The sequence below is a fragment of the Microtus ochrogaster genome, unplaced genomic scaffold (genome assembly GCF_000317375.1).
Source record: "Microtus ochrogaster isolate Prairie Vole_2 unplaced genomic scaffold, MicOch1.0 UNK57, whole genome shotgun sequence".
Taxonomy (NCBI): Eukaryota; Metazoa; Chordata; class Mammalia; order Rodentia; family Cricetidae; genus Microtus; species Microtus ochrogaster.
Window position 1 is genome coordinate 2,088,501 of NW_004949155.1, and position 515 is coordinate 2,089,015.

The 515-nt window shown below is 42.9% G+C and overlaps 1 pseudogene; it reads right to left on the bottom strand.

Annotated features, from left to right (window-relative positions):
• LOC101989253 overlaps window positions 1-515 on the bottom strand; it is a 36,506-nt pseudogene that overhangs the window by 995 nt on the left and 34,996 nt on the right.

The window sequence follows — 515 nt, forward strand, 5'->3', positions numbered from 1 at the left end:
TCCATAAACTAGGCCATCTGTGGATGCAACCATTTTCTCTGCTAAATCGAGTACATGTGGTCCAACATACTGACACTTCATGGTAACGGCTATATCTATGCTGATTCTCCACTTGCTAGAAAAGTCCTTGTCTACTTCATATTCATACTTCAGTCATGTATGTTTACACACTGGGAATTCCATTATTGTTAATAACGCCACAGTGGTAAATGCTATTAGATAATTTGTCACCCAATTGGCTGACATTTCTACATAACTGTCAGAAACCGTGGCAACAGCATTCAACTCTTGCACCTAACTTAAACCCCCCCCCCACCCCCAACTCAGTCACATCATCTTCAGGGAAACCTCCCTCTTCCTTCATATAGTCATGATTTCTTGGGGGCAGGGAACACACTTACCATGACACACATTTAGAGGTTAGACAACAGTCTGTAGGAGTCAGTTCTTGCCATCATATAGGTCCTTGTGCTACTGTCCCAGCAGGCCACTGTATTTCACATAAACCCAAATCG